Raw genomic sequence first — 24,366 nt, forward strand, 5'->3', positions numbered from 1 at the left:
GAAGAATGACAGACAGGAATGAAAAGAGGCGCGTCAGCGATGCAGAGGAAGGAGCCCCCAGCACCAACGCAGCAGCGGGTGGTCAAGCGGGCAACGTGGTGGCGACATCCCGCGACCAGGGCCGCTCGAGGGTGGACCAACAGGCCAACGGGTGCACTCCTACTCCCGGCGAGGCGGGAAACGACGGAATGGAGGTGGATACGAGGAGCCTACAGGGAACTTCGGACAGACCAGAGGGCGTTTTCCTCGCACCAAACATGGTAGGCGATGCCCGGTCGCTGACGGCAGGGGGATCCCGAACGCGAACGAGGTCCGACGAAGAGGAGTCGGCTACCCCACCCATGTCGCACACATCGCTGGTCTCGACGGTGACCAAGGGGAAGAAGAGGAGGCTGATATCACTGACCCCGGACGTCTCCGAAGAACTGGAGGTGGCAGTCAGGATGAGCTCGGTAACGGACGTCGGCGCTGAAGTTACACGGCAGATCACCGAGATAATACGGGTTGCGAAGACATCTTCCAACCTAAAAGGTACCTATGTGAAGGCGCTAAAGTCCGCGGCGGGCTACATAACCACCGCGTGGCAGAACCAAGAGTTGCAAGGCGTGGGGCCAGGGTAAAACAGCGGCACCGCAGCGACAAGGCTGGCGGACGCCAGGATGACTGCGCTGGAAAAGGAGAACGTAGCCCTTCGCCAAGAGCTATCGCGAAGAACTGCCTGCGCGCACGAATGCCCACGGTGTAGAGGCTCGGCCTCAGAGTCTGACCGCCCTACGCGCGAGGGCAAGAGCGAGAAAGCGCGCTTCGCTGACCTGGAGAGTAGGGTCGAGGAGATCAGACCTTCCATATTAAGGGCGATAGAAGAGCGCTTCGGGGACCATCTATTAAATAAACCCGAAACGCGGCAGAGAATGACGGAGCACCCCGCTACAAGTCTCTCCCCATCGCTGCCGAGAAACCACCATCACCTCCCCCGAGGAAACAGGAGGAGGAAGAGTGGAAAGAGGAGGCTTCCAAAAGGGCGAGAAGGAAGGAGGCCAAGGAGAGGATGGCAAGTGACGTCCGGGAAACGGCGAAGAAGGGGGAAGGACTGCGGCCCCAACACCACTGGCGAGGCGGCAGCCAACGCAGCAACCCCAGGAAAGGACGACGGAACTACCCAAACCGAGGCATCGAGGATGGCCACGCCCCCCGCATACAGCGAACGTCTGCGGTGACCCTCACGATCAGCGAGGGAGCAAAAACGACATATGCCGAAATAATAGCCACGGCCAGACGGAGCATCCCCCTCACGGAGATCGGCGTTAAGTCGATAAGAATGAGGAAGGCCGTGACGGGCGCAATAATAATCAAGGTGCAAAAGGAAGGGAGTAAGCGTTGCAACTGGCGACGCACCTAACGAAGGTGCTAGACCCGACCGCGGTCAAAGTGGCAGCTCCTACAAGGACGGCGGAGCTGAAGATAGTTGGGATCGACATCTCGATAGAGAAGGAGGAGCTGCGACAAGCGCTGGCCCTGGCGGCAGAGTGCGCAGTCGCGGAAATGCAAGTGGGGGAGATCGGAGCCTCCAGAAGCGGCCTCGGGGCGGCGTATGTAAAATGTCCGGTGGCCGGAACCCGCAAATTGGCTCAGGCAGGGAAAGTAGTCTTGGGATGGTCCACTGCGAGGGTCATCGCGATCCCAAAGAGGCCGCTCCAAGGCTACAAATGCCTAGAGCTAGGATACGTACGAGCCACATGCGTGTCCACTGCGGAACGAGGGCACCTGTGCTACAGGTGCGGCGGCAGCGGACACCGTGCAAGAGAATGTCCCGCCTCCGCACCGAGATACCCCCTGTGCGAATCGCTCGCGACACCCGCCAGCCATAGGATGGGAGGGACGGCATGCACACCGCCAAAGATCAGAAGGGTGACCAGGAAAAAAACACGCTTCCGCGAACCAGCCGCCACGGAAGGAACACAGGGATGCCACGCCACCGCCGTCGCCGCCAAAGAAGCAACACCAGCAGCAGCAGCAGCAGCGGTAGATGGCCGGGGGGAGGCCATGGAGTTGGCACAATAAAATCAAGCGCATACTCCAGAGCAACCTAGGAAGATCGAGGCGAGCGCAAGACCTGCTCTTCCAGACCATCCGAGAGAGCGAGGTCGCCCTCGCTGTGGTAGCAGAGCCATATAGCGTCTCCGACTCCCCCAATTGGGTCGGGGAGCTGGAAGGCTCAACGGCCATCGGATGGACGACGACAACGACGTCGAGCGCTCACGGCGCCCTGCTAGATCGTGGTAACGGATACGTCGTGGTCGAGTGGGCCGGGATAGCGGTGGTGGGCGTCTACGTCTCCCCCAACAGCGGCCTGGACGCGTACGGAGACTTCCTGGACGGAGTGAGCAACTGCATGAGAAGAAGATGCCGCTCCCGCCAGGTGCTCATACTGGGGGACTTCAACGCCCGTTCCTCGCAGTGGGGAGACACCCGAACAAACACACGGGGAAGGACGCTGTCCAACTGGGCCGTGGGCCTCGGGCTCCTGCTAACCAACAGGGGCTCGACGAGCACGTGCGTAGCATGGAGGGGATCCTCTCTGGTAGACGTCACTTGGACCACTGCCAGCCTGCACCGACGGATACGCAATTGGAGAGTGGCCGAGGAGGTCGAGACACTGTCCGACCAACTATACATAATGATGGAGCTTACCTCGGAGACTGCGTCCACAGGACACGACCGTAGCAACACCCGAGGTCCAAACCGTTCCCGTCCACCGCCAACTCCAAGCTGGTGACTGAAGCAAATGGACAGAGACCTGCTCCAGGCGGCGGTCACCGTATCCGCGTGGAGCTGGAATACGCGGGCATCGCAAGAAGGCGGCATCGACCAGGAAGCGGAAAGCCTGCAAAGGGACATGAGCGCAGCTTGCGACGCCTCGATGCCGCGCTCCATACCCGGCGGCGGAGCACGCAACCGCTGCGCCTACTGGCGGACAGAGGAGATCGCGGAACTCCGAAGAGCTAGGCGCAAGCGGAGACGTGACGAAGAGGTGATCTCCTGCTGCTACGAGGGCTACAGGGAGAAGAGACGCGCTCTCCAGCAGGAGATCCAAAACGCGAAAGCCCGGTCCTGGATGGAACTGGTCGAGTCGGTCGAATCCGACCCATGGGGGCGGCCCTACCGACTGGTCACGAAGAAGCTGAGACCACCACCAGCCCCCCTACTGACCGCAAACATGTCATGACAACGTCACAAACGCCTTCAATACCAAACCCTGGGACGGGATAATGGAGGCGCTGGAGCGTTTCAGGGTACCGCCGTACCTAGTGCGCCTCATCCGGTCGTACCTCAACCATCGATTGGATCGCGTACACCGGTAGGAACGGAGAGGAAAAGAGACCGGTCGAGTGTGGGGTCCCGCAGGAGTCGGTATTGGGGCCCATTCTGTGGATCACGGCATATGACTCAGTCCTCCGATGCCCCATGCCACCGGGCACGGACATGGTATGCTATGCAGACGACAGCTTGGTCCTGGCCGGTGGTCGCGGATGGTACGAGACACAGAGGCTCGCGAAGACCGCCGTGGCATGCGCAGTGCGCGCCATCCGGAGACTGGGCCTGATCGTGTCGCCGACCAAGTCAGAGGCATTGGGGTTCTTCGACCATCGCACTAGAGGCGCCCCCCTCACCTGAACACTGCGTGGACATTGACGGAGAGGAAGTCCCGGTGAGATCCCAGATGAGGTACCTGGGTCTCACCATTGACAGCGGATGGACGTCCGGTCCACATTTCGATCTGCTGGTCCCGAAAGTGACGGCAGCAGCCTAACGCCCTGTGTGGTTTACTGCCGAACATCGGAGGAGCGGGAACCGGAGTGCGCCGCCTATATGAGGGTGTAATTCCATCGCGGATCCTCTACGGGACTCCCATATGGCCCGGAGATCTAATGGCCAACCGCCGTAGCCTGACCTTGCTGCGGAGGCTACACAGGACGACCGCTATCCGCATAGCAAGGGGAGATAGAACGATATCCCATGCGTCGGCCTACGTGCTAGCTGCGTCACCTCCGTTCGAACTACAGGCCCTCGCACTCCAACAGGTGTACGATCACCTGAGGGATCTGGGCTCGGGCAACGGAGAAACGCTGCCCACCAACTTTGACCGGCCGGTCCAAGACGTCCGGAGGGAGGCAAAGCGAAGTATATGGGAAAGGTGGCGCTCCCAATTGCTGGAGGAAGACACCACGCGGCCGCACCGAGCCGTCCGCGCCATCCTTCCCAACTGGGCGGCCTGGGGGGACCGCGGAGGAGTCCCAATCACATTCAGGATGACACAAGTACTCACCGCCCACGGCGTGTTCGGGGAGTACCTGCTAAAAATTCAAAGAGAGGTGACGTCCATCTGTCACCACTGCCAAGAGGAAGATGACACGGCACAACACACACTGGAGCGCTGCCCGGCTTGGGAAGAACCGCGCCGCGTACTACGCCTTACCATCGGCGATAGGCTAGTGGTCATAGAGGCCATGACGAGGGGCCAACAGGAGTTAGCCGCCGTCCGCAACTACTGCGAGCAATTTATCGAAGTTTTCTGTTGAAATAGAATGTCTAGGAGGACAATATGCTGCTGATGTGGTGATTGGATCATGCCAATCTTCTAGCGCTACGTTTGTGGCTTGGAGGTAGTCCTTCTGGAATGATGGAAGCTCATAGTGTGTTATGCTGGTCTTGATGATAATTCTGGGGCCGCCGTGGGCCTTTCCACTGGAAAATAAATGAAATAAATAAAAAATAAATAAAAAAATAGGAGACATCGATAATGAAGCCGAAAACAAGAAAACGGAACCCACCTTAAACGAAACAAAAAAAGGCATTAAACGAAAAATAATCACGCAACAAATTACCAAAGAAATCAACAATAGCGACTTTCCGCACAAAAGACGCGGAAACTCAACCCACAACCAAACCTGGTGACCAGGACCAAAGGACTAGCAGGCAACCTGGAAAACACAGAAGAAGATCTCTCACTAAACCAAGAAGTTCTGCTCGAGCAGTTGAGCTAAGCGGAAGTGTGAATCAGTGCATCCGTAAGTGCGACAAATGGGAAAACAAAGTGACTCAAGTCACAACCAATCGCTAAATAAGCAAAAATGCAACAAATATCACCAATTAGAATACTAAACAACGGCGAAACATACATTATAAACAGAGCTGTAGATATAACGAACCCAAACCAACCAACAAACGAAGAACAGGATTGCTCATTTATAAAGGAAACACAAATGAATGACGCGAGGAATAACATCAACATCAATCTATCACACCAGAATGAAAGCTGGAAGGTTGTAACTCCTAGCAAAAAATAAAAAATAACATCAAACACAAATGTTAGGAGGGCGGTAGAAACAGAAAGGCAACGATAGCTCCAAGAAATTCCTCTCCAAAACTCCTTCAGCACACTGCCACAAGAGAAGGAACCAGACCCAACTGAAAAACCAAAAACACACAACGCCAAACCACCACCAATCTACATAGATTTCCAGATAATAGACCCCCTCATCGAACTGCTAAACATCACGGCAAGCAAAGAAAACTATAACATAAAACAATTAAAACTGGACCAAGTAAAAGTGCTAACCAACACGCCAGATACCTACAGAAAAATGGTAAAAGTGCTAAAGGAAAAAAACGCCGGGTACCACACTTACCAGCTTAAAACTGATAAAAGTTACAAAGCAGTAATCAGACGATTACACCCAAAGACAAATACAAGAAATATATGTGAGAAACTAGCCAAAATCGGACACCAGGTAAGATCAATAAATAACATAACCAGACACGACACTAAACAACCACTACCGCTATTTCTAGTAGAGCTAGAACCTAAAAGCAACAACAAAGAAATTTTCGAAATTAAAAAAGCTCTAAACACAATAATTACTGTTGAACCACCCAGACACAAAAAAGACATATCACAATATATGCGGTGTCAACAATATGGACATACAAAAAACTACTGCAACAGAAACCCGGCGTGCGTTAAATGCGCAGAAAAGCATCTAATAATGAACTGCCCATACACAGGAAACATAAACGATGTAGTGTTACAATAGTGGAAACCACCCAGCTAGCTACAAAGGCTGTACAGTCAGAAAACAACTTCAACGTAAACTGTTTCCGCCGCTTCGAAGCAGGACATACAATAATTATCACACACAACAGGACAGCGCAGAAACTGAGACATCAACAAACGTACAGCACGTAATGAATATCAATCACAATAATACCAACACCTTCGGTAGCCGAAGCTACGCGCAAGTAACCAAACAAACAACACCCTTAGATAATCAAAACCAGAACAATACCACCAACGACGCTACAGAAATCAAAGAACTACCAAAGCAATCCATCAAAAACACAGAAATGCTAACAAAAATGATAAGGGAACAAAATAAAGTCCTCAGACAGCAAACGCAAAAAATCACAACCATGTTACAAATTCTTACAAACATGTTAAGCAAAAAATAAAAATGGACATGCTTAAAATAGTAGCCTGGAACTCTAACGGCCTACAACAAAGGGCCTTAGAACCTAAAATATTCCTGTATCACAACAACATGGACATATTACTCGTATCAGAAACGCACTTCACCACAAAAAGTTACATAAAAATACCTTACTACACCATAGGATACCAAGCATCCCTCAGGAAAAGCACACGGAGGGACCGCAATAATAATAAGAAACGACATTAAGCACCACTTACACAGCCAAGATAGTAAGGAATATTTACAAGCAAACACCGTTACTGTACAATCTAGCAGCAATCATTTACAGTTGTCAGCAGTATATGTACCACCGCGACATAAACTAACAAAACAAATATGGGAAGAGTACTTTCAACAATTAGGCGACAAGTATATCGCAGCGGGAGACTACAACTCAAAGCACACACTATGGGGATCAAGAACCACTACACCTAGAGGTAGAGTCCTGGAAAAATACATAAAAAACAATAACCACAATCTATTATCCACAGGCAGTCCGACATACTGACCGACAGACCTGAGCAAAATCCCTGACCTACTTGATTTTGCAGTTACAAAGGGACTAAATGGAAATAAAATAAATATAGCACCCAGCCTTGAGCTTAGCTCCGACCATACACCCATAATAATTACATACAGAAACAAGCCAATACTCTACAGCAACTCAGAGACGCTATGCAACAAATCCACCAAATGGCAAATATTCAAAGAAATCATTGAGAGCAAAATCAACTGCAACATCCCACTGAAAACACCTGAACACATCGAACAAGCAGTAACAACACTCACAGAAACTATACAAGAAGCAGCAAGGGCATCCACTTTACCTGAATCAACCATTAGGCAAACAAAAATAATCCCGCCAGACATCCTCGAAAAAATTAGGGAAAAAAGGAAAGCGAAAGCAAAATGGCAAAAACATAGAACAAGAGAAAACAAAAAACACCTAAACAAACTTGCAAAAGAAATAAAAAACAAAATAAAAGAACACAATAACAACGAGTTCACAAAGTTCATAGAGTCACTATCTGCACACGAGAACTACAACTACTCACTATGGAAATGCACAAAAAAAAAAAAAAAAAATAAAGAAGACAATAAAATTAGCAATCAGCAATCAGAAAAGCAGACAACGCATGGGCAAGAAGCAACGAAGAGCAAGCTGAAGAATTTTCCAACCACCTATGCAACACATTTACACCACACAATATCAACAACAGCAACCTCAATTGTCGCACGGACGAGTATGCACCAATCACTAGTTCCGCAACTGACAAGCAATACACCATACCTAAAACAACAGCTCAAGAAATTAGAAACATAATCGAAAAAACAAAAAACAACAAAACACCAGGAATTGATCTAATCAATGGTAAAATCTTGAAAAACCTTCCTCCGAAAGCGATACGACTAATAACCATAATTTACAATGCAATACTAAGAATCCAATACTAAACCATGGAAAATATCACAAATTATAATGTTACCTAAACCAGGCAAAGACCCACACCAAACAGCATCCTATAGACCAATTTCACTACTTCCCGCGCTTTTCAAAATACTAGAAAAAATAATATACGCCCGACTAAAACCAATAATAGAGAAGGAAAAATTAATACCAGATCACCAATTCGGATTCAGAAACAAACAGTCCAGTATAGAGCAAATGCACAGGCTCGTCAACGAAATAATACTAGCACTAGAAAACAAACAATACTGTACAGCCCTCTTTATGGACGTAGAGAAAGCATTTGACAAAATAAACCACGAAAGCCTTCTACAAACAATCAAGAAACAATTCTCGGAGCAAATATACCAATTAATAAAATCATGTCTAAGCAGCAGAACCTTCGTAATAAAAATCAAGGACGCATACTCCGAAGTCAAAGACATTGGTGCAGGGGTTCCGCAAGGAAGCTTCTTAGGACCAATACTATACACACTATACACGGCCAACATACCAACAACTACCAATAGCAAAATACTGACATTCGCGGACGACACAGTTGTTCTAGTCAGACACACTAACCCTGTAACAGCAGTCACAATACTACAAAAAACATATCACAAAAATAGAAAAGTGGCTGCAAGGTGAACAAATTAATGCTAACCCTAATAAATGCAACCATATTACATTCACACTGCGAAAACAGATACCATCATACATCTTCCTGAACGACACGCAAATAATACAAACAAGGCAAGTCAAATACCTGGGACTCCACATAGATACACAACTCACATGGAAACAGCATATCAAATTAATAATAGACAAAATAGAGACAGCAAGGAGGCAAATGCGCTGGCTAACAAGTAGAAAATCCAAATTAAGTACAGAAAACAAATTAAAAATATACAAAACAATCATAAAACCAATCTGGACGTGCGGAATTCCACTATGGGGAACAGCAGCAATGAGCCATATTCGCAAAATTGAGACAATACAAGCTAAAATTGTTAGAACGATAGTAAACGCCCCATGGTACGTTAGAAACGAGGACATTCGGAAAGACCTGGGAGTACCAACGGTCAAGGAGGAGATTAACAGACTTGCAAGTAGGTACAGAGAAAGAATTAGCAACGCACCCGAACCGGCTAGCAGCGGAAACGATCAACACAACAAGCATTGAAAGAAGACTAAAAAGGAAACACCCTCACAAAGGATATAACCCAGCAAACACGAAGATGGTACCCCGCTGGAGGTAGCCACCCGCATACTATATTTTTATAAACCCGTAAAACGAAAAGAGTCCCTATTCCACGTGAACTCTAGGAAGTTTACACCTCCCCTCCTCGTGTTGACAATTGCATCGTTAATTGTCTTCCCTATAAGGAACTCGAGTGGAAGAAATTCCCTTCAGATCTTCGATTACCGTTATCTACTTCGTATATGGAGTTTGAAATCCTTCTCAGAATTTTGAAAGGTCCTTTCCGAATTTTTTCCAGCTTATTTCTATTTAATTTGTTTTCGTTGTTGGTGAAGACCATATCGCCAATTTTAAATTCGTGTTCTCTTCTTTTTTTATCATATTTCTGTTTGTTAGTTTCGAAATTTCTTGTTGAGTTTTTGAATGCTCTGTCTATTTCTAAGTTTATCTTATTTTCAATTATTCCCTTAGGGATGATTTCAATTATTTTTCCATACAGTAAATGATTTGGAGCAACTGTGTCTGGTGTTATTGTACTCTTCTACACTTTCTTCTGCGATTTTTGTCCAGTTTCTCTTTTTTTTTTTTTTTTTTTTTTTGTTTGAATTGATTTTACATCGGATGCTGTTTACTAATGTTTGGTTTACCCTTTCGTTCAATCCATTGGAGGATGGATAGTCTGTCGAGGTGAAAATTAATTTAATGTTCTTTTTCCTTGCGTACTCTTGAATTTCTTTGGATGTCATTACTGGATATCGGTCTACAAGGATAATTTTTATGAGATCAGTTTCTCCTGTCGAGTCCATAAGTTTTGTGATATCATCTGAGCATTGTATTTTTAACGTGGATATAAAAACGGCTCTTGAAAAATGGTCAATAAGAATGTGCATATATTTCTTTGGTGAGTTGTTATTAGAAAAACCTCCGACCGTATCGAATGACATTATTTCAAACGGTTTCCTAGCTGGTCCTAGTTTCGACATAAATCCGATCGGTCTTCTCGTTCTGCTTTTATTCTTGATGCAAATTTCGCATTTGGGTCCATATTTTTGAAATAGTAGAAGGGTCGGATTTTCTTAAATATATGGTTCTTTCCAATGTAACCAAAGAAATCATGAACCGTCTTTGCGATATTTTCACCAAAATTTTGTGAGACGAATATACGTTGACGTCCTTTAATATTTTTGAAAAAAATTTCCGATTTTTTTGTGGGGTTTTCTGTATTTTCAATATTTTTTTTGTTTTCTTTTTGATCTTGAATTGTGTCTTTTTGTTTATAATTCGCCACTTTTAGAACATCTTCTTCATTCTCAAAACTTTCTAAGACGGGGTTCCTGGATACTGCGTCTGCTTCTATGTTGTGTTTTTCGGGAGAGTAGATGATCTTGAAGTCATACTGTGATAAGTAGTGCATTAGGATTCCTAACGTTTCATTGGTTCCTGCTTTATAATAACACATTTTTCCTGTAATTCACAAACCTTTCAACAGTCGTATGATTTTGTTTCCTTTGCAATTCTTTATAAACAAATGTATGAGGCGTTGAGGGCTGGTCTTTCACATAATGTTTAACCATCACGTTTAATTATGTAACAACCGACTTTATCCAATGATTATTTCATCAATTGAATTCCAAGTATATCTTCCCCTAGCGTTGACTTTCTAAGAATATTCTTATTTGCATATTTTTTCAACAAATTTACCAATATTACGATATTTAAACACCTATGTACCATATGAAATCACCATTACTTTGCATGAATCAGTATATACGTTATTTTTCCTTGAAATACAATTATATCATGTATCACTGCATAAATCTTCTGATTTTGCTTCAGCATTTCTGTTGTACACAACAGTATTGTTGTGCTGTTTTAACTGAGATATTAGTTCATATAGAACCTAAATTACAAGATTAATAAACAAAGAAAGATTTTACTTCCTTCCGGATACGTCGAAATAAACCAGTACTTTTATGGCGTTTACGGTCTCAAATTGGAAAATGTGGACGAATTTTGGATCTATGTTATTATCGTTTTTGGCTAAACTTTGCTTTAGGGAAAAATCAAGAATTAATCACTTTTTTTTGCAATCTGTCAGTTTTCGAAACGGTGAGGTACATGGGGGATCGCTAGATGGTGGAGAGGGAGTTGGGACGGAGCTGTGAGTGTGGTCGAAATCTCCGGAAAAACTGGAGAATTGGACAAGGAAAGTAACCAGAGTGAAGTGCTAGTGCCTGTGTGGGAAAGTGAGTATAAGAACTTGCGGAATTCAGTCTGGAAAAGACGTGGTAAACAAAACATAACAAGCCATATTGGGACGCGAGACAATAGTGCCGCTACACGGGCTATTCGGGAACTACACGGACGGAGTCATATTGGCCCACGCGCCGAAAGCGCGCCGCTCGGATCATTTAACAGTGGTAGTGACGGGTGATAGTGACAAGTGCGGACATAAGTGGCCACTCTGCGCGCCCAATGGGAAGGAGAAAAGAATCTACTGTGGAGGAGGACAAAAAGGCGGATGAGACTATGAGAGGAGGGGGCGAAACGGAATTGGCTGTTGGGCTAAGACACGTTCGCACCAGACGTACGAGGAAGGCGGTCCCTCTTAAGCATGGGTACTTCCGCTCTGCACCGAGCACGGGAAGCATACGAACCGAGGAAACATCGGAGGTGGAAGAGGCCCCTGCCGTCGAAGCGCTCCGCGCGAAGAAAAGGAAGGCCGGCGAATCTCCCCAGCTCCCCACAGAACTGGCCGAAAAGATGAAGTCATCTACTAAGGCGGATATAGGAGCGGAACTGATCCGTCGAGCTTCCGATGTGACCAGGTTTTGCCGAGACATCACGCAACGTTAAGGGCATACGCGTGAAAATGCTGAGAGAAGCGGCGAGGTTAATCGCCGCTGGCGCAACAGAGATGGTGATAATAATGGACCGCGCCCCTGGCGCCTTTGCGATAATAGAAGGACGCATAGCGGCACTAGAGGCGGAGAACGAGGCGCTCTGGAAAAAGCCTCCCACTGCACGCTAGAGAAGAGCGGCGAAACAGCGCACCTCGCCGCGATCGAACGCAAGATGGAGCAGCTAGGCCCTTCGCTGATTCAGCTGATAGAGGAACGCCTCCACAGCATAGAAAAAAGAAGTGGAATGGAGGTCTTCCCTGATGCGATCACGAGAAGAGTGGAGCCTGAATTTCCAAACACATCAAGGCGGTAAGAATGCGTAAAACTATGACCGGTGGAATCATTTTGAAGATCTCCGAGGACTAGAAGATCCAGGATCCAAGCAAGCTCCGCGTGGCGACACCTTTCCGAGTCACGGAAGCAAAGGTGACCAAAATAGTCATCTCGGCCACCAAGGAGGAAATTTGGAACACCCTGGCGAAGAAGGGTGGTTACAAGGGGGAGGACGTCCAACTGAGAGAGATCCGCTTCGCTCGAAACGGTCTTGGATCCGTGTGGATAGGAGCGCCGGCTGTCAGCTGGACATCAACGCCAGGGGCGTTCGCCCACGGAGCCCCGCTTAATCGCGAAAAAGTTTCCCGAAACTTCATGGAGCCAAGTGCCACATACCAAAGTGTAGTGACGCTAGTCAGAGAAAAGAAGGTGCATACAAATGTGAAGTCTACCCCATGAGTTTCGGGACTCAGAGAGGGCTATCCACTCACGAACGGCATGCACACCCTGCCGTAAGAAATATAAAAAGAAGGGGTGCGGACCCTGAAAGTACAAAAACGTGGTCGCTAGAGGAGGTAACTCTCCTGATGGAACTCGAGGAGATCTACAAAGACCATAGATTTCCTAATATACAAATAAGTAAAATCCTCATTAGCAAGACTGTTGAGAAAATCAAATATAAAAGGAAAAAGCTAAAATTGGCTAGTGAGGGCTAGGACCTTCAGGAAGTTGCCCAGGAGACAGAGGGAGGGTGCAATCTCGTTAATTTAGGCAATGCGCGGATCGAAGAGCCTGAAAGTAGCGGGAATTACGAGTCTATCCAACAGTGGAGACTCGAGTTAATGCAAGAAATAGAGAAATCAACCGAGGTGCCCCCTTCGTTAAGGGAGGTCAACGATCGGTTGAACCAAATTTGGAACGATAGAAAAGGGAACAGGAAAGCCCTTACGAAAGAATTATTAATTTTATTTGCACATCTCTGTATAGAGCAATAGAGAAAGCTAATAGTAATAATGAAGTTAAAAGAATGACACCCCAGGGCAAAAATCACAAGAACATTCGGAGTAATAGGACTTCGAGGAAGCGGTACTCCTACGCACGTTGCCAGGAGTTATTCCACGAATGTTCTAAGAAGTTGGCCGACATTGTTATCAACAACGATCGTGCATACCTACCAGGAACACACTACCAGTCAGGCAACCACCTGAAGTCACAGAAGTGAGGAGGCTCTATGAGGATTTATGCCGTAAGACAGGACCTTCAGATATCCCAATTCCAGCAAATAGAGCCTCCAAGCTGTCTCTGAGCGCAATTTTCCCGCCGATAACAGCTGAGGATGTGGGTGAGAAAATAAATAAAGTAAGAAAGAAGGCTGCGGCAGGGCCAGACGGACTAATGAAAGAACAAATTATGATACCTGGTCTGCCTGCAATATTGGCAAAAATTTTTAACATCTTGTGCTATAGTTCCTATTTTCCAACCGTATGGAAGGAGAATAGGACTACTTTGATACCCAAAGTGAATAAGCTAAGCAACCTGGTCGAGAATTGGATGCCTATAACTATAGGCCCCATTCTCGGCAGAATTTTTTCCTCCATTCTTGACGGAGGGATTAGAAAGGGCGTTGTGTTGAGCTTGAGGTACAAAGGTTTTACATTCGAAAATGGGTGTAAAATTAACATAGACCTATTTAATGCTGCCTTTAGTTACAGCAAACGGAACAGTGGGGGGATATTCATAATTGTGGATATCTTCAAGGCTTTCGACACAATACCCTATTCGGCGTTGAAACCTTGCCTGGCGAGGAAGGGTGTGCCGACCCCTATAATTGAATTAGTAGAAGATATATACAACGAGAGCAAGACCACCATAAAATCTAAAGATAATATAGGAGTCGAGATCAAGATCCTCAGAGGAGTGAAGCAGGGTGATCCATTGTCACCGCTGCTATTTAATTTGTGCCTAGAGCCGCTGCTGGAAATGCTCGAGGAACAAACCAGTGGCATAAATGTCAGTCTAACAAGGAAGATGCCTGTTATGGCCTCTGCTGACGACATTAAGATAAGAATGAACTGAAAGAATTGAAGAAAAAAGAATTGAAATTATTGAAGAAAATATACGAATCAAAATATTTCCAACGAATCAATTCTGAGAAAAGATTACTTAGAAGATTCGTATAAAACAATTATCTAAAGTATACGAAATGATATTAAATATATAAATGATATAAAACGACAAATAAAATTGGCCGTTATTTAGCAAACATAGCACATTATGTGTGAGAACCTTCAATGCTTCAGTTACTTGCCTGTAAAGAATAGGAAAAGATAGATCACGCTATTGTCGCATTACTATAATACATTATCAAAAATAACATCGCAGCGCAATCGCGACTCTGTGTCATTACTCAGATAAATGTTTTAAAATAAAGATATTTCTGCGTCCGTTTCATAAAATTGAACAAGTGCAGGTGGAAGATGTTCTCCATTCATAACAGCTTGCTTAGCCTAAATGCATCGTGACTCAAAACCAAAGTTGCATTGAGTCTACGCAGCAAATAGTGATCAAAAATATTGAAACTTAATCGCTTAATTAATCTTATTTAATTTTATTTAATTTTATTTAATTTTATTTAATTAATCTTTAATTTTAATCTTATTTAATTTTCCGCCATAGGTAGTGACGCTTGCACACAAATATGAAAATTTTCGTCAATATTGTACTGCGATCCTTGAATATTGACCACATACAATCGATAGTATTGTCAATACCTGACGATTAGTATCATCGTCAGTGAGAATGAAAAATAAAATAAGTATATCGGGTGCATAAATAAGGATCTGTATCCAAATTATTTGTTTCTCATAGCCCGATGCAACAACGCCTGTCATCTATTATGCGTGGATAATCTTAAGGATGAAAGATATAGCAAATAATATACATACATACATATATGTTTAAAAAGTATGTGAGGTAGGGTAGGACAACCAAGTAGGAGATGATTCTATAAGCAAATATAACTTTGTTCTATGAAGTTTTTTCATATAACAATAACTAAGAAGTTTAGGTGATTCCACTTAGTTGTATCCATTGCTAGTATGTAAGAATTAATAAAAAAAATTGTCTAGGAACAAATTATGCGATAAAATTGTTCAGAAATGAACGAAATATATAGATAATTTTGTAAGATTGTTTGTATTTTGAAAATATAAACCTCCGTTTACCTTTTATTAATTTTTTTTTCCTTGCATGGTCCTGAATCAGGACATACATTACATCACATACATATACACCATCAGTTTGTTTTTTAGTTAACAAAAGCTTTTTTTCACTATGAATATTTCCATTGACCACGATATATTTTTTTTGTAATTAGACATTTCCATGTCCTATATATTGCTAAATAATTCAATCAGGATATCTCATAAGTCAAATCTTCCATGAAGTCGTCTATTATCGACTATACATATTACTAAATATTAAATTGTTCATCATTAAAATATCTTGAATGATAAACATAAATTTATTACACATTGAATTCGCCAAACAAAAATACAACTAAAATCACGTATTGAAACGTACATTACAAAGAATTTTTTTTTAATTTTTTGTAAATCCTTTTCCCTTACCAACATATTCTCTACAAATATTTCGAAGATATGCGTAACGAAATTTCACTCTAGACTTTCCATCTACTCTCACATCTTCACAAACAAATTGTTTAAAAATCTCTATATCCCATACGTTAACATCCAAAACACTAAATGTTTTACACTAAATAAATATCTTATCTCTTGCATTATGTCACAACCAATTTCTATCGTTCTTAATTAATACAGACTTCTAAACACATTATAAGCGTTTTCACGAAGTGTTATCAGAAAGAGTTTATAGAAAAATATTTCAATATATATATGTCGGAGATGAAAGGACAACGGGGCCACCCGTTGGAATTACTTGGAAAAACCTCAATAGCATTCACGAAATAACTCAAACACAGCCATTCGAAACTTGAGACAATGAGCTTGGACTCGAGGCGACGACCGGTCGCCGAGTGTAGCCACGGTCACGGAATGAACGTTCCACCTAACAGAGATATGAAGTTACATAGCTTTCCTTTAAAGAATTGGCCGTGCCGGCACTTGACAATGAAACATTCCAGCGGCCACACACTGACCCCATTCTTGGATGAGATGGTCGCCAGATGCCGACGCATCATTCGCAGTTTATGTTCAGATAGCCTGAGAAACCGTTACAAATCTTAGGATCTGGTTAACTAAAGTCCTTTAGACTGGCAAACAGTCTTCATTATATCAGCTCGTGTGTCTGTCGCCTGTTGCGGCAGGATACGTGAGGTCTGCTTTCCTCACGTGCGACGTTTCCCGCTAGGACCTCTCTCTCGAGAGCGGCTAACATCCTTTTCTAACCACCAACATGGAGATTAACCAATTAACAGCAACGTCTATTTCGCTCACCCTCCGAGCAGAGGTTTTCTTTGACGAATCCGATGACCTCGTGCCCTTAGGCACATCCCACCATAGTTTTCCTCTGCAGCATCACCGCGACGGAGGGGGATACTCTCGTACGTTCTCATCAGCGAGAGGAACAACGTCTTCACGATCAGTGAATATTGTCACGTTTTATTTTGATCAAGAGTCAGACTTAGACTTTGGAGGAAAGTACATTTATTATCCCGTTGACCGCGGACTTGTTATCGAACCTAAGAGCATTGTCATTAGTGTCTAATCACAGTTACTTGTCAATTCTGTTGTTATGCCACGAGGCTCAGTAGAGATCATATTTCTAACCGTCGCTGGCGGTCCGCCAGCGTCGCAGACATATCCTCTTATCTGCCCGACGAAAAACATACATTGTATCTATGAGCGCATAGTTGTCACCAAGCAGCGAGTTCTGGAACCGTCGATTTCGGACCGTTATTTCTAACAAAGAAGTCGGCCTACGTGATCATCGGCGCGAGCGTTGGCGTGATCCAAGTAGGGGGGGGGGTCGTCTCCCCGAAAGACAAAGAATCGGTCTAAGGGCAACAGTCTCATTCGAAACCTCTAACCGATCAGTCGCATTCGAACACTCTAACTGAAGAGTCTCATTCGAAAACTGTAACTGCACAGTCGCATCTTAAAAGTCTCCTTTAAAAATTCATACGGCACGCATCGAGAGCTCTGACGAACAAAGTCGTTTAGAATATCGAGAAATAACAAAAGTCGAGTCGAATTTCTGTAACGCATTAATTGTATCCATCGCCAAATAATTTGCGACGCTTATATTATTATTACGATTTGTTGTTGAATATACACGCTATATTAATCTGTTAACACAGTGTTAAATTCATTCAATCACCTCTGTTATCTTAACCGATACAAAGGGAACGACTACTTCGCGGCGTCGATTGTCGAATCGTAGCGAGAATTTACGCCTCTCACTGACGCGTTTTCCTCGCGACCGCGTCTCTCTGCGAACGGTCGTAACATCTGTAATACTCACACTTGTGTTAAGCAACATTACCTCGATTGTATAACAACGATGGCTAATTCCAGTGAAGATTCATTACACGGCCCTAAGCCTAATTATAATGTTAACCCGATATATTCGTCACTTGGCGATTGCTCGCTGATTCGGAAATCAAACATCAGAATGCTCCAAGAATGTTTGTTCCATTATTTTAGATGCTAGGTTTAATTTCCACAGCCACGTTTGATATTATGGTCTGTATGGTAAACATGGTACCGTCACAAAAAATTAGCTGATACCTTGACAAACCTGACGCGAAACCAGGGAACCGGTAGGACTATTCTTTGCAGAGACGAACCTTATGTAAGATTAAGGATACTCACGTATGGAGTCACGACTGGACGAACCTGATACGATGTTAGGGAATAAATTTCGTGAATGGACCTGACGCGAAAATGGGGAGTGCTTGGAAAGACGGCGCAGAAATATTCGATGCGAAATCGAGGACCTACTTGCAGGTTGGAAAATAACACAGATGAATCCGACGAGAATCCGGGAACTTATTAGGACATTGAAGAAAATATAATCGAATCTAACGCGTAACATGAGAGTTGGAGAAGGTGTCAGTAAAGGCCTCGTACATTTATTAATAAAAATCAACACGATTCGAGCGGTAAGTAGATTCAGCTACGTTGTTTTTACTGTTTTCTCCCAGCGCTTCGCTCCATTCTTTTGTATAGGCGCCTTGGCAAATAGTCATTACGATATATTGTTCTTCCTTGCGTTCTTTTTCTTCCGAATATATACAATTTTCGGTGAACTTTCGAACGTTCGCGGAGAGATGCGATCTCGAAGAAGCGCGCCAATGAGAGTCGTAAATTCCCGTTACGATTTGACTAATCGACGCCACGAATCGATCGATCCCTTATTTCTTTTGGGATAATAAGGGTGGTTGAATGAATATAACTCTGATATTAACAGGTTATAATATATATTTTAAAGATCCAACAACTTCAGCGTGATACAAAGTTACGTATATGAAATGTCAAACTACGAATGAGTACGACCTGAGACCCCTTTCGTGTTGGTGACTGTGATGAAGTATCTTCAGTCGATGAATTGTCTTCGACTTGGTGAGTGTGATGACTTGACTTCTGTTCCTCGAACTGTATTTTGACTCGCAGCAATGTTAACTGTTCTGTAGTTAAGAGTAGAAGTGAGGATCGTTCTTGTGTTATCACGGAGGAAAGCTCGGGGTGGCTGTGTTTGTTGTAAGAAAGCGGATTCGTTGCTCCCACTTTTCATTAGGAATGTGAGGGTATCCTATTGGTTATGACCCACGTTAATGAATGAAGATAGGAGGAGGAAGCCTCCTACCAACGTGGCTCGTGGGTAACCTTGTTCATGGGAAAACACCCGCTTTTATCATTTGGGAAATACCAGCTTTCTCCGTAATTATTTAAGAACGCCCAATAAACCTAAGGACTGTTCTAAGGACCATCCCTAAACCGAAAACACTTACAGGATTAAAGATTCCTTCAAGTTAACAAAATTAAGTTACAAAGATTAATGTAAAGATATAGGAGGGATTCGGAAATACAAAAATTCATTTATTGAGCACACAACAGTTATACATATAATTTATTCACTGAAGACCTCGCAAAGCCACTCGCACGCACGCACGCTTGTTCTCAACCGACTTTTCCAGATACTTCTAGGCGACTGTCAATCGTCTTTTGTCCCAACTAAGGCCTGGACGCCCTCTGACGCTTACACACACATTCACATGTACAGCGTAAATGTATCACCTTCCTAACACGCCTCCTTACATTTACACTGTACGCTTTATCGTATTTACATGCTTTGTCGAATTACTTAACAGAAACTTTAACACTTATTGCTTTATTTACATTCCTTTTAGTTTACTTTCATCCATAATCTAAATCTTTCGAATTTCTCTCTACACAATGCCTTCGTAAAAATATCCGCAGTATTTTCGTCTGTACTTACTTTAATTACATTTATCTTATTTTCCTCTAAGCACTCGTGAACGTAGTGGTAATGAACTTCAATGTGTTTAGAATTTTTTGTAAAATTTCCGTACTTTGCTATACTTATCGCTCCAGAGTTATCCTCATAAATTTTTACAGTGTTATCGTTTAGATTTACATTGAAGATTTTCATAATTTCTCTAATATACATTAATTCACTCACTGCTTCCGATAGAGCTACATGCTCTGCATACGTCGAAGCTTTTGTCACACACCTTTGTTTCTTAGACTTCCATCCAATTACATTTCCATACAATCTAATTACATATCCAAAAGTCGATTTCCTATCTAAATGATCTCCTGCCCAATCAGTGTCTACATAACAATCTATCGTTTCACATTTTTCATTCCTTTTATAATCTAGCCTTAAATCTCTAGTCCGGTACAAGTATTTCAATATTCGCAAAGCATATTTAAAATGTGTCTCGCTACAACAATCTTGAAATCTACTCAGATAATTCACACTATAACTTATATCGGGTCTGGTATTCATACTAATATACAACAATGCGCCAATTAAATTCTTGTATCCAATGTCCTCTCTATTTATCTCGGCCTTTTCAATTTTTAAGTTGGTCTCCATAGGTGTACTGTACAGTTTGCTGTTTTGTAATTTATATTTGTTTGCTAACGATTCAATGTATTTCTTTTGGCTTATTCTCATTTCATTTTTGAAATAATCATACTCTATATTTATTCCAAGATATTCTTTTACTTCACCTAAATCTTTCATTTCAAATTTGTCAGTTAATAACCTTTTTACACTTTGTATCTTCCTTTTGTTTCTACTACAGATTAACACATCGTCTACATATATTAACAAATAAACGACATTTTCTCCCTCTCCGTGAGTATATAAGCACAACTCTATGTTATTCTTCTTAAAACCTAATTTCGTCACATACCTATCAAAACACTCATACCAGTCCCTCGGACTTTCTTTTAACCCATAAAGCGCTTTCGATAATTTACAAACTCTATTCGTTCCGTCTGCATATCCCTTTGGTTGATTTACATATACCTCCGAGGTTACTTCACCATTTAAAAAGGCAGTTTCCACATCCATTTGCTCAATGATTAATCCATCTTGACAACAATATGATAGCAATATCTTAAAGGTCTGATTACTCGCTACTGGGGAATATATGTCATCGGCTACGTTTCTTTGTTGGAATCCTCTTACCACTAACCTAGCCTTATACCTGTCATCTGATTTTCTCGTGTAAACCCATTTTACATCTAATACTTCTTTGCCTTTTACCCTTTCTACCAATTTCCAAGTTTTATTCTTATAGAGACATTCTATTTCCTTATCCATAGCCTGTTTCCAATCTTCACTATTTTCGCAACAAATCGCCTCCTCAAATGTACGAGGGATATCTACTCTACAATAATTTGCATGAATCTCACTAATGTTTTCCTTTTCTGGATACCTTACTGGAACTCTCTTATTACGCGTAGATCTCCTAGGGATGTTTAAGCTTTCAAAACTGTTATCATTTTCATTTTCGTTATCATTTCTTCCCTACTTTCCAACTCTTCCTTATTCATGCCATCCAATAAATAGTTATCTTTGCTATCATCGCTATCTGTATCTAATGAATTCTCCTCAAAACCGATACATTTAGTGTCTGTCTCTATGACCTCTACATGTCTGGCTATTGTTATTTTCCCACCTAATAACACTCTGTACCCTACTTCACTATATCCTAACAGAATTCCCATATCTGCCTTCTTGTCCCATTTGGAAACTCTTTTTTGTTCTGGCCTTCTTACAAAAACTTTACTTCCATATAGACGTATATTTTCAACACTTGGTTTTTTCCGGAAGAATATTTCAAAAGGTGTCTTTCTCTCTATAGTATTTGCTAGTATTCGATTTTTTAAGTATGCCGCTGTACATACTATTTCCGGCCAGTACCTTTTATGTACTTTCGCTTCCGCTAATAAGCAACGCGCCATGTCCATTACCGTTCTATTATACCTTCCCGCTGTCCCGTTTAATTCATGTACGCATGTTGGGCAATTATTTATTCTGATACCTTTATCCCTAGCAAATTTATAAATTCGATTATTTAAATATTCTTTACCATTATCGCATCTTAGTATTTTTAACCTCTTGCCCGTTAAATTCTCGGCCTCATTTACAAACTGTACGAAAGAATCAAAGACCTCATCTTTTGATTTTATACAATAAATTCTAGCTACTTTACTATAATCATCGATAAATGAAATAAAATATTTTTCTCCATTGAATCCGGTAGTCTTAAAGGGACCACACACGTCCGTATGAATAATTTCCATTATTTCCCTGGCATTAGTTCGATTATTTTTGAAAGATAAATTATGCATTTTGCTTTCTATACACACCCTACATTTCAAAAATTCCTTTTCAAATTCATTCGGTATCCCAGTCACTAGCTGCTCTTTACCCAAAATATCTAAGTATTTGAAATTTACGTGTCCTAGCATCCTATGCCATCTTTCCTTATTACTCATACCACTACGTTCGGCACTGTTTACTAAGTGCTCCTTCCCTTTCAATATACTTTTCATTCTATATGTCCCATTCTCTTTGAACGCTACAGCTGTAAGTTTATTGTTCTCATCTATTACTTTTGCAATATTTCCTTGCGAAATAACCTTATTCTTATTATCTGTTAATTTACCTAAACTAATCAAATTTGCGGACATTTCTTTCGCGTAAAATACTTTACTCATATTTATTTTATTTTGTTTTCCAAATACTTCAAAGTAGCTTATAACGTTTTCAATTTTTGTTGCTTTTACCGGTCTATTATCGCCTAAATATATATTTACTGGTTCCTTAAGGTGACTACATTTCTCAAAGTAACTTACATTATTAATTATATGATCGGTGCAACCGCTATGTAATAGCCATACTATTTTGCTCTCACTTATCTCATTCGTCTCGTTGTTGTGTGCACCGTGCGCTGTTGCTATCCATGTGCCTGCTCCTGAGTTGCCATGCTCGCTCGTGCCGGCTGTTGATTGACGATGGACATTTCCACGTTCCCTGCTCGTATTTCTTTTGTTTCCTTTTCCTCTGCTGCGACCACGTGTTGACCCACGCCAATAGCTGTTACTGCTTCCCGCTTGGACGCCATTTTGACACTCTCTCGCAAAGTGTCCTTCTCTTCCACATCTGAAGCATCCTTCCTTTTTTGCAGAAAAGGGGTTGGTTTGCATTTCTCTTCGATTGGATTTATTTTTCTTCTCTGCTATTTCAATTTTACTTTTCACATATGCTACCGTTTGATCTTCTTCTCTTAATGCGTCTATTATGTCCACTATGTAGCTGTATTCTTCGGGTAACATATTCAACATCATCGAGTCTCGCTGGGGCAACCGAGGCGAACAGATGTGCGTAGGCAAACGTGTGCTCCAGTCAAGTGATTCAGAGAAGTGCTACGAATAGTGATAGTGACAAACAATGCAACAGCAGATATCAACGATCAAGATTGCAACCAATGGAGAAAAATATTACATAAAAGGGTCATCAGATTTACCAGGCTTACAGCAACAACAGCAAAATAATAACAACCAAAATGATATGGAAATAGAAGAAATGGAAGAGCAGCGGAGACAGGAGGAGTGCAGACACGACAACAAAATAAGTTACCAGGACGAAAACTGGAAGCTAGCAAAGACTAGCAAAAAACGTAAAATAATTCCAGACACAAATGCTGCAGGAAACCCAGATACAGGAAAGCAGCGATGGCTGCAAGAATTACCTTTAAGAAACTCCTTCAGCTCACTAACGGAAGAAATAGACAATGACCCGACAAGCAAAACCACAACTAAAACACCTTACATATCAAAACCACCACCAATATTTGTTGAGGCCCAAATAATAGACCCGCTTATTGATCTACTAAACAATGTAGTCGGGAAGGATAACTACACAATAAAACAAACAAAATTAGAACAAGTAAAAATTCAAACAAACACCCCAGAAGTTTATAGGAAAGTGATAAATGAACTAAAGGAAAAAAATGCTATATACCACACGTACCAACTCAAAACAGAAAGGAGCTATAAAATAGTTATAAGAGGTTTACATCCAAAAACTAACACAAAAAAATTAAGTGAAGAATTAGGAAAAATTGGCCATGAAACAAGAGCAATAAACAATATGACAAGATACGATACGAAGCAACCATTGCCACTATTCTTAATAGAACTGGAACCCAGAACCAATAACAAGGAAATCTATGAAATCAAAAAAATACTAAATACAATTGTAACAGTGGAACCACCACGCTACAAAAAAGATATACCACAATGCATGCGGTGTCAACAATACGGACACACAAAAAATTATTGCAACAGAAGCCCGGCATGTGTTAAATGTGCAAAAAATCACCTAACAATACACTGCCCATACACAGGAAAAATAGAACAAGTTAAATGCTATAATTGTAACGGAAACCACCCAGCCAGCTACAAAGGATGTGAAATAAGGAAACAA

General features: G+C 42.7%; 1 long non-coding RNA gene across 1 annotated transcript in view; it reads right to left on the reverse strand.

The window, feature by feature from the left end:
* The window catches only part of LOC139995182 (uncharacterized), a 133,963-nt gene extending 114,220 nt beyond the window's left edge, over positions 1 to 19,743 (reverse strand). The window contains exon 1 of the long non-coding RNA XR_011801896.1: positions 19,643 to 19,743. This is a non-coding gene — a long non-coding RNA (uncharacterized lncRNA). The remainder of the gene's footprint in view (positions 1 to 19,642) is intronic.
* Between the last annotated feature and the right edge of the window lie 4,623 nt (positions 19,744 to 24,366).

The sequence above is a fragment of the Bombus fervidus genome, chromosome 15, assembly GCF_041682495.2.
Source record: "Bombus fervidus isolate BK054 chromosome 15, iyBomFerv1, whole genome shotgun sequence".
Classification (NCBI taxonomy): domain Eukaryota; kingdom Metazoa; phylum Arthropoda; class Insecta; order Hymenoptera; family Apidae; genus Bombus; species Bombus fervidus.